The 10,625-nt window shown below is 44.3% G+C and overlaps 1 long non-coding RNA gene across 5 annotated transcripts; it reads left to right on the forward strand.

Moving 5' to 3' along the window:
- Positions 1–1,971: 1,971 nt before the first annotated feature.
- Positions 1,972–10,250, forward strand: LOC140521281 (uncharacterized). 5 transcript variants are annotated; one of them, XR_011972866.1, is made up of 4 exons: positions 2,485–3,121; positions 7,293–7,637; positions 7,745–7,896; positions 8,029–10,250. It is a non-coding gene; the product is annotated as an uncharacterized lncRNA (long non-coding RNA). The 5 variants fall into 5 exon arrangements; XR_011972867.1 differs by lacking the exons at positions 2,485–3,121; positions 7,293–7,637 and adding an exon at positions 1,972–2,067; XR_011972865.1 differs by lacking the exons at positions 2,485–3,121; positions 7,293–7,637 and adding an exon at positions 2,136–2,452.
- Positions 10,251–10,625: the final 375 nt, after the last annotated feature.

Consider the following 10,625-nt stretch of genomic DNA (forward strand, 5'->3'; position numbering starts at 1 on the left):
AAGTTTTTTTTCTATGTTCTTTACATCTCTCCTGTGACACTGCCACCACCATCATGGTACAAGCCCTTCATTCCCTCACCCCTAGACTATTGCAACAGCCTGTTGGTTGGTCTCTCTGACTCAAATCTCTCCCCATTCCATTCCATCCTTACACATCTTTCAAATTAATCTTCCCAAAGTATAGATCTGACCCTATTCAACAAACTCCAATGGCCTCCTGTTATCAACAGGATCAAATATAAAAGCCTCTGTTTGGCTTTCAAAGCCTTCCATAGGCCGGCCCCTTTCTACCTTTCTAGCTGTCTTATAACTTCCTCCCCTCCATGCACTCTCTGACCCAGTGACACTGGCTTCTCCTTGCTGTTTTTCTCACAACACACTCCATCTCCAGATTCTGGGCATTTTCACCAACTGTCCACATATCTGCGTCTTTCTTCAAGTCTCAGCTCCAGTCCTTTTGCAAAAAACTGTTCCGTGTTCTCCTTCATCTTAATATAGACTTTCTGTGACCACTCCCAGCGTATCTTGTATCTGTCTTGTTTGTACATGGTTGCTTCCATGTTGTCTGTCCTATTAGACTCCTTAAAGGCAAGGACATAGTGAGCTCTTTGAGAACAGTGACCATCCTTTGCCTTTCTTTGTTTCTCTAGGCATAGCATAGTACCTAGAACATAATAAGTAATTAATTAATGCTTGTTGAGTTGAGTCTTCCCAGCTGGATGAGCCTACATGTTCCAGAATTCAGGTTGATGGTGCTCAGATATCTATATATTCTTTCTCCAGTTAAACAATTCCATTTGTGATAAATGTGCCAAGTAGTTCCTTTTCCCCAAAGCCCAAAAGAATCCATTTGATCTGTAGATCAGAGGCAGGTCAGTGGTGCAGTAGATAGAATGTTTGGCCCAGAATCAGGAGCACCTAAGTTCCAATCCACCCTTAGATATTTGTCATCTGTGGGCCCTTGGGCAAGTCTCTTAACTTCTGTTTGCCTCAGTTTCTCTAACTGTAAATTAAGGATAATAACAGTACTTATTAGGGTTATTGGATCTAAGGAGATATACATAAAGCCTGGTTCATAGCAATAAATACATGTTTTCTTCTTAACCTTCTCTGTGTCATGGACCTATGACAAGACAATTTAGATTCAGGCTTCTTGCAGCCACTGTGATAAAGGGAAAGACTTTGATGGGAAGAAACTCTGGCTCAGACTTCGTGCCAGTACTATGATAAGGAGAGGATACTGCCCTAGTCTCTGTTTTGAGCTTCTAGACATTTTTCCAGAAAACTTTGTTGTTGTTTGATTGTTTTGGTCTTGTCTGAGTCTTTGTGATCCCATTTGAGGTTTCTTTTTTTTGGCAAAGATACTGGACTGATTTGTCATTTCCTTTTCCTGCGCATTTTATAGATGAGGAAACTGAGGCAAACGGTGACTTGTCCAGGGTCATACAACCAGTAAGAATCTGAGGTCAGATTTGAACTCAGGAAGATGAGTCTTCCTAACTCCAGGCCCAGCACTCTGTGCACAGTGGCGCTATCTAGCTGTCCTTCCTGGAAGCTAGAGAGCCACAACACTTGTAGAATCAGGGCTGCGAAAGAAGCCACAGCAAGTCTTTTGACTAGCTGGCAGGTGTCCTTATCTTGCCTCTACTTTTTCCAGATGTGTACATATCCTTATCTCTCTTTCCTACCTTCTGTGAAATTCTATTTTTCTATGCTTCTTATGTATTCACATTCTATATAAGATTTTTGAAGCAGATGTATGATCAGCTTCTGGGTGTGTGATCCCCTACCACTCTGCCTTTCCTCCTTCATCCTCAGATGACTGGAACTCAGGTGTGAAAGGGAGTGAGGAGTGCTAGTGAGGAGAATTTCTGGTGTCTTTGTCCCAACTGGGTGGAGCCAATATGTCCGAAATCATTATGTCGACCCTCCTACCCCATCTACTTCCTGGATCCTCCTTGGGAAATTCCCCCTGAGTTATTTTCAGAGAATCAAAGACATACTCACAAGAGAGTTACTTCTCCTAAGTTGGTGGGCTCAGTCCAGGGTCTTACGGGAAGAGAGACTGTAAGTACAACTTATCTGACTACAACCCTGATGTCTTTCCCCCCCAACCCCTCCAACTCCTGGCTGAAACTGGGACAATAAAGATCCCTTTGGAGTAATCTGACACTCCCCCAGCCAGGCTGCCCAGTGGATTGTTTGGGGAATTTCCCAGTCCCTGTTTACCTCCCTCTGGGCTCCAGGCTTTTGGCTGAAGGGACCAGCTGGGTGGGTGGAGGAGGAGCAAAGGACCAGCCCAGTCCAACTTTATTCTCTACCCCACCTCTCCACCCCCATTCACATGACTTCGTTTATTGGTTCTAGAATGGTGTCCTTTCTCTGTTTCTTCCTTTCAAATATTGGGAGCTGTACTGGGGAATCAAGGAAAAAATGGAAACGGAGTTCTCAGGCAAGATGAGGCAGGGAGGGGGAGGGCAGGGATTGGAGATGTATTCCTGCTGGGGAAGGGTGGGGGCCTCCCTTCCAATGTTACCAAGGAAATTTCAGTGGAAAGCTGTCATTTTCCTCTAGGACCAGGGGGAATGGGGCATGTGTTGTATGGTCCTCTTTCCATGGTTGGTTTTAGTAGGGGCAAACGCAGAGAGACATGTGGGAAACCAACCATGAGCATACCAGGGATGCCACCCTTGGGCAGAGTCTGTCTGATTGATGGAGCAGAGCTGAAGTGGGTCGAGGGTTGCATCCTTCTCCCTCTGGCTGCCTCACGGTGCTACATATAACATGTCCCCAAATAGAATAACGCCTTCGCTTTGTAGCTTTAGAGTGGGCAAAAGGTTTCCATGTGGAGAGTTTCTTTATTCCTCAGACTCCCCCTGTGAGATGTAGGAGGCTCCAGCGATTTAGTGGTTTGAATATCAGACTCTTCCTGTAACAGTCTGTGGGGATCATACTTGCCCTGTGTTTTGGCTCCACCCCAGAGGAAACTGGCCCCTTCAAGGGAAATGAGTCATATTCCCCAGTCATGGGATCTGGGGGCGGACTTGGGCTCCCACTCTCACCCCCTACTTCTCCAGGTTTTCTGGGTGCCGATCCGATCCCCTGTCTCTCCTCATACAAGGTGAGTCCATTTCCTTCCCTGCTTGGGAGAGAGGGGAGGTCAGGATTGATATTTTATTCTTTAGTCCCCATCCTCAGAACTCTCTGTTCCTTCTTTGAAGAAAACACTTGTGATGCATCCTCCCCTCCCCTCCCTATTACTAGCTCTAGTACCCAACCTTTTAAAAAATTATTCATCTCTTGCTTTTCATGTCCTTTCTCCTTCATCCCCAGAGAGCTATTTCTTGTAACAATGTATAAAAAAGAAAGGGAAGAAAGCAGTTCAAATGTAAGACTAGCCAGCCAATCAGCTGAGCTTGATCACGTATGCGATGTTCCATCCCTATAGTCCCCCACCTCTGCAAAGGAGGGGAAGAGGTACATTTTCTTTCTCCTTTGGGGCCGAGTTTTATCATTACAATCACACAATTTTTATTTATTGTTTTGTTCCTGCCTATTTATATTGTAATCATTTATTTATTGTGAGAAATCCTTGGCACTTAGGGCACAGCAGTATTCTATTATATTGCTGTTACCACAGATTGGTTAGCCATTCCCCAGTGGGTGGGCATTCTCTTTGTTTCCAGTTCTTTGCTACTACAAAAGGTTTTGCTGTAACTATTTTGGGGATACACTTCTCTTCCTATCCTAGACCTTCTTGGGGCATAGTCTGGCAGCAGGATTTCCCGGTCAGAGGCTATTTTAGTTCATTTCTTCAGCATAATTCTAAATTGCGTCCCTGGATGGATCCATTCATAGCTCCACCAGCAGTGGATTTGCGTGTCTGTCTTTCCAAATCTCCACCAACTTTGACCATTTCTGTCTTTTGTCATCTTTGCCAATTTTCTGACTCTAGTTTCTTTCAAAGAAGAGATTACTGTATTGAGTTGAGGTGTAGAGGAGATAGCACTGACTTGGAGTCCTAAGTCCTGGCTCTTGTCACTTACTACCTCTATAAGGAGGAGGGAATAAGCATTTATATAGTGCCTACTGTATGCCAGTCATTGCACTAAGCACTTTTGGAAACCTCTCATTTGATTCTTACAACAACCCTGGGAGGTAGATGCTCTTATTATCCCCACTTTATAGTTGAGGAAACTGAGACAAATAGAGGTTAAGGGACTTAAGTGACAGGGTCACATAGCTGGTAAGTATCTGAAGCAGAATTTGAACTCAGTTGTGCCTGCTCTCCATCCACCACTCCACCAGCTGCCACTCTCTGGGCCTCAGATGCCTGCTCATTAAAATTTAGGGATTGGAATAGATGATCTCTGGAGCCTTTCTCATAATTCTGAATTGTGAAATGGGGGGGAGGTGTAGTGGAAAGACAATTTGGACTTGGGAGCCTAGGAATGTGAATTCCGACTCTGTTACACACTAGCTGTCTGACCCTGGACAAGTCACTTTGATCCTCTGAGACCCATTTATCTAACCTGTAAAATGAAGGTATTGGACTAAATTGTCCCCTCCAGTTCTGAGATCCTGTGCATGAAAATGTCTGTCAGTATAAATGTTCTGTGAATCTATTACCTTATAGATAGAACTTGGTAGATTTTTTTTTTTTTTGGTGTAGCTCTGAACTTTATGGAGTAAAAGCAATTTGTGACTGGGGTAGGGGTGTGCTGGCAAATGTTTAACGTCTGACTCCCTGGGGGAAAATGTATGCATGACACATTTTAAAGTTAAATCTGCATCACTAATGTGTTCTCCATCACTTCCTCAAGTCTAGACCAGCAATATAACAAAAAATCAAGCTCTAATTTTTAGCATTTGCTCATTTCTGAGGTGTATATGCTCACAATGAAAATTTAACAATCGGCTCTCCCAAGCCATTACGAGTTGACTCTAGCACACCCCTGGGGCCTACTACTTGTGATCTAAGATGAGGTGATACAAGCTTTTGAACAAGAAAGTTCCTTAGAAAGTTCCATCTGCTCATGTAGGGCTTCTTAACCTGGGGTCTATGAACTTGTTTTTCAAAACTATTTTGATAAGCCTATTTCAATGTAATTGCTTTCCTTTGTAGTCCTATGTATTCCATTTTATTTTTGCATTTTAAAATATGATTCTGAGAAGAGGTCCAGAGACTTCACCAGACTGACAAAAGAGTCCAGGACACAAAATAAGGTTAAGAATGTTAAATCCAATCCCCTTGTTTGACAGGATGAAACCAAGGCACAGTGAGAGCGTCTTGTCTGAGGTCATGTAATAAGGAAGTTGGCAGAGCCTGGGATAGAACCCACATTTCCTGTTTCTCATTTCAGTGCTTCTTTCCTACTACTCTCCACCCCTTCCCCAGCATTTCCAAGGTCTTATTGAGCAAGATATTTTTTAAAAGGATGATGATAGTATTGCTTTTAAGCCTGTGGAATGAAAAAATACATTTAAGCACACACACACACACACACACAGACATACACAGACACAGACACAGACACACAGACACAGACACACAGACACACAGACACACAGACACACAGACACACACACACACACACACACACACACACACACACACACACACACACACACACACACACACCCTCTACTGGAATTGCCACGTTAGAAATTCTTCATAGACCCAGTCATGACCATTAGCTGATGGGGATGGAGGCAGGGATGGAAGGAAATAACTCCTGTAGGAGGTGGGGTTCTAGAACTGAGCTTAGAAGCAAGCTCAGAACCCTGATCAGAGGAGACTGGAGGTCACTAGGTCAGGAGGGTCACTCGAGGATGGTTCTACAGGAATTCTCATGGCTTGCTTCAGTCTTCCTAACACATCCACCCCCATCCTTCTCCCTCTGCAACAAGGAGACTTTTGTGGGTGGAGAAGGGAACTTAGCTGTTAAATCACTGAGAATGGGGGCAGAGGATTTAAGGATAGGATATCAGTGGGGGCTGAGGATTATGGGATACCAATCTGTCTTCTCCCTCCATCCAGGACAGAGCACACCCAGCCATTTACACTAAATCTGGAACTAGAGTGTAGCCCAGGAATACACCCTTCCCCCCATAACCTCACCCCCCAAAATATTGCTTTTCTTCCTCCTCTTAGGGAATCAGGAGGGATCACTATGATCCCTCTTCTGCAACCCAAGATGAACCTGTATCATGACATCACTTCCTTGCTGTCCACCCCTCCATGAGCTGAAGACGGAATCTCTCTCTATGAGTGAGGGGCAGATGGCTCTTATATATACATATATACATATATGTGTGTATAGATACATATATATGGATGTATACATACATACATACACACATATATACATATATGTATGTATGTATGTATATGTGTGTGTGTGTATATATATGTCTGTACCTTTTTTATTTTAACTGGAAGGTACTTCTCTTTGAAAACACTATATGGTGACTTCATCTTTAGCTTTTTCTTCCCTTCATTTATTCCTCCTCCGCTATCCCCATTCCCAACCATATTCCCATTAGTTTTTCCCTTCAGAGAATAAAATCAGAGCCCAAACCAGGGCAGGGCAGCTGGGGCTTTGGCCCAAGCTGACAAGAGGAAGCAGCAGTGTTATGGCCCACCTAAGCCTTACCTCATAGCTCCCACTTGGCTGTGATAGGCTGACACCCTGAAAGTCTCGCTCCCATGGCCCACTTTCCCTCCCTGTACCCCACCCATCTACATCTGCCACCCCTCCCCACCTTACACCTCCTCAACAGGGATTAAGTTTTGAGGGTAACAGGGCTATTGGTTGTGCCAGGCCTGAAGACCTACATCCTCTTACATTTTCATGAGGGTCATCTGGGATCATCAGTGATACTGGTACCCACTGGTCAAAGGTGTATTCTGAGGTATCTCCCATTGACCTTTCTCCCACCCTGATCGTTGAATTTGCACTAGATGCCAGAATTCTTGATTATAGCTGTGGTTAAAACATAAAACCAGATAGTCATAGCATAGAAAAGTGCTATGTGAGACAGAGACAGACAGAGAGAGAGAGAGAGAGAGAGAGAGAGAGAGAGAGAGAGAGGCAGAGAGAGAGACAAATACAGAGTTCTCCCTATGGTCTTTCTCCTCTACTCTGCTTGTTTCTGAAATTTGCTGAGACCCTATCTGGGTATCCTACAGGAATCTGGGAACCTTAATCTTCCTCCAAATGCATTGGGAAAAGGAGGTTTCTATACTCTGTATTCCATCTTTCTTCTCAATCCACCCCTGCCCCCCCCAGTCTTTCCCTCCAGAGCCATCCAAGGATGAAATCCTTGTGGAGAAGCAGCCTGGTCCCTGCCTTTGCACATTATGCAGCCGATCTCCTCAGCAAAGCGAGTTCTTGGTGGAATAGCCAAGAGAAGCTATAGATTCCAAGACTTAGAAAAGAGAGTTCTTGACCCCAAAGCGCTGGGTAACGTTGGATGGATACAACATCAAAGACGTTCTGTTTTGATACTTGATCATGAATGAGGACTTTTCCATCTGACTTAACAGCTGAAGCATGAGTGTTGTTTCCCTCTGTGACAGAGTGAGGGAGACAAGGGACGGTCCTGCTGTTTGCCTCCCCAGCACTTATCAAATAGTAAGCACTGAAATGCTTCACTCATCCATTCTACCTGGCTGCCTCCCTAACTCTCTTCTCTCCACAGCACTTTCTCACTTTACTCTACTTTTTCCTTGTCTCTCCAGGCCTCCCCTAGTCTGCCCCACTGTTTAGTCATCTCAGTTTGAAATGACCAATCTCCAAGGAAGTAGAAGGGGGGCTGCTCATGGATCCCCAGGTGTGGGACCTCTGGGACACAGCTCTCCTACTAAAAGTCCCCTCAAGTCCATGGGAACAGGTGAGCATTGCAAGGGAGGGGAGAGCCAAGGAGCCCCTGAGGGATGGGGATGGACATGAGAATCAAATTATCATCTGCTTGGGACAACTTGGCCTGAACTCCATGGTCACTTCCTTCCCCTCTCTCCCTTAGGGTCTGGTCACCTCTCAGCACTCCATGCACTTCTAATCAATCAGCGGGAGTTTCTCTTGAGGAGAGTCACTGAGGGTCATCTAAATGCAGCCCTGGACGCTCTACGTTCCTGCCAGGCTTTGCCTCGGGCCAACTATGAGACCATCTGCTCGGCTCCCACACTGACTGCCCGAATTCGAGCCCTGTTGGACACCTGCCTCTCCCTAGGGGAAGAGGCCATTCAGGTGGCTCTGTCTGTGCTCCTGGCTCCACCGAGAGGAAGGGTCAGGGGACTGGCTACAACAAGCTATTTGGGACCCTTGAGGGAAGGGTCTTAAGCACTTGGAAGGGTCCAAGGAATCATAGGGCAGTGGACAAGGCATTGAACCTTGAGTTGGGAAACTCAAGCTGAAGTTTTCACTGTTTTGTTCCTTACCTGTTGTGTAAACTCGGGCAAGTCCCTGCCCCTCTGGGGGCCTCAGTTTCCTCATCTGTGAAATGGAGTCATCCTAGGTGACCCCCTTCCAGAGCTTACAATTTTGAGTCTGTGGGTTCTAGGCACAACACTGGCATGGGCTTGGAGTGGCATAGAGCCAGGAGAGAGGAGAGCAGGGATAGGTCGTCACAGCCCTGCTAGGAAAAGAAAGGTGTGGAACCTCCTCTGTTTCTACAGATTGCCTCTACCCATCCTTCAAGGCTAAACTGTCATTTCACCTCCTCAAAAACAAAAGACCTTTTCTGACTCTTCCAGCCCCACTGACCTTGCTCTTTTCTGAGGCAGTGATAGAACAGCAGAAAGGTTATGGAATCCAAAGGCAGAGGGACTGAGTTCAAGTCTGATTTCTGATGCTTTCTACTATGTGATCTCAGTCATATCACTGTACATCTCTGGACCTGCTTCCTCATGTGTAAAATGAAGTATGATAGAAGTAATTATTAATAACCGATTATGAATATGGGGGAAGAGGGTAGAATCCAGGGTTTTTTCCCTTTCTATTTCCTAAAGCCCAGTCCTTACGAAGGACAGGACTGACAGTGGGACATTCTCCTCAATCTTGGGTGGGACCCCACCTGAACTGGGAGAGCTTATTCTGATTAAAAGGTAAAGAGAATCTAATCTAAGTGAATTTTGATCCAATGTTCTAAGGAGAATAGGTCCTTTTGTCTAGATTGCCTTAGGTAGGAGTGGTCTGGCTGGAGATGCGTCTCTTTGTCCAACAGTGCTGACATGATCAGAGCCCCCTCCCCCCCCCAATCTCATTAGATTAAGCCTACCTCATTAGAATATTAGTCCTCTCATTAATTGTTAACCAATCAGAGTTGATTTCTACCCATCAGAAACAACCTCTTTTTCCAAAGGTATTTAACCATTCAGTGGTCTCCAAGGTTCATTTTTGGTTTCTGAGAGATCCACTGATCTTAATTTATTGCTTATCTGCTAGCCATAATTAATAAGTTGATTATTAATTACCCAGAAACTCTGTCTCTCGGACTTTTCATTCATCTCAGGTGTTTGAACTAGGAGGCCTCTATGGTCCCTTCCAGCTCTAAGTTGGTGAACTTATTAATTTATTAATAATTGTTAACTTATTAATATTCATGACATTATTTGTGTTGTTCTCTTTGTGCATAGGAACATCCCTTCCACTGACTTGTAAGCTATTTGCAGGCTGTGTCTAACTTTCCTATGTCTCCCTCCGTGCCTTGCCTGGGAACGGGGAATAATGGTTGTTTATTTGGTTGATAAGATCCTGGGAGTTCTTCCTGGTGTTATTTTGGGGCTCTATCTTCTATGCTTTTCCATTATGGGGCATGTAGCTAGAGCCCAAAATGTAGAGGAACATTATAGGGGGAGTGTGGCAAAACCCAGCCCCAGAGTTGCCGCATCGTTGCCCTTCTTTGCCTGACATGCAGTCAGGCCTTTGGCTAAATTAGAACATCCCTTGGTGCCAGCTGTGGCATATTCCCCATGGATCAGCCCTTAGGTCCCTTTGCACTGCCTCAAGCAAATATCTATTTCTACCATAGGTTGGATCTGGGGTCAATATGCTCATACAAGAGAACAGAAAGGCTTATTATCAAGCAGACCTTCTCACTAGGTTTAATTGGAGACAATGAAGGAGGCAGTTTGGTTTAATGGAAAAAGCATGGGATTTGATGTCAGACTACTGGCAGAAATACCTCAGATTCATTACGTGTTTGAATTTTAATTAATTTCTGGTCATTAAATGTTCAGAAGCCTTTTACTGTTGCCAAGTTCTTTGTAACTCCATATGGGGTTGCAACCCATAGTTTAAGAAGCACTGCCATAGACAGTGAATTAATATTAATACCAAACATATATACACTAAATGATATAGCATCTAAATTCTTAAAAGAAAAGTTAAAGGAGTTATATAACAAAAAAAAAGACAGTAAAACCATAATAGCAGGGGATCTCAATTTACCTCTCTCAGATCTAGATAATTAATAAAATAAAGAGAAAAAAGTTGAGGATGAATAGTTTTAGAAAAGTTATATATGATGAAACTCTTGAGAATGTTGAATGGGAATAGAAAGGAGTATACCTATTTCTCAGTTGTGTATGGCACATTTGCAAAAAGATTTCCATGTATTAG

Source organism: Notamacropus eugenii, chromosome 1, assembly GCF_028372415.1.
Source record: "Notamacropus eugenii isolate mMacEug1 chromosome 1, mMacEug1.pri_v2, whole genome shotgun sequence".
Taxonomy (NCBI): domain Eukaryota; kingdom Metazoa; phylum Chordata; class Mammalia; order Diprotodontia; family Macropodidae; genus Notamacropus; species Notamacropus eugenii.